Raw genomic sequence first — 214 nt, forward strand, 5'->3', positions numbered from 1 at the left:
TACTGTATTCGCATGCTTACGCAAAGTTTCATACGCTGGATTATCCTTGAGAACTTCCCATCCTTGACTCTTAAAGCGTTCAGCCTTCTCGGAGTCATGAGGGTTAATGACAAAAATTGCTTCAATGTCTTTGTCATGGCGCAACATTCTCAGAATTTGCTGGGACGAAAGTAGTCTTGTCGTTCCATGTTGCCCCTTATGGCCATGCTGTCGA

This window comes from Plasmopara halstedii (genome assembly GCF_900000015.1).
Source record: "Plasmopara halstedii genome assembly, contig: Scaffold_614, whole genome shotgun sequence".
Classification (NCBI taxonomy): domain Eukaryota; phylum Oomycota; class Peronosporomycetes; order Peronosporales; family Peronosporaceae; genus Plasmopara; species Plasmopara halstedii.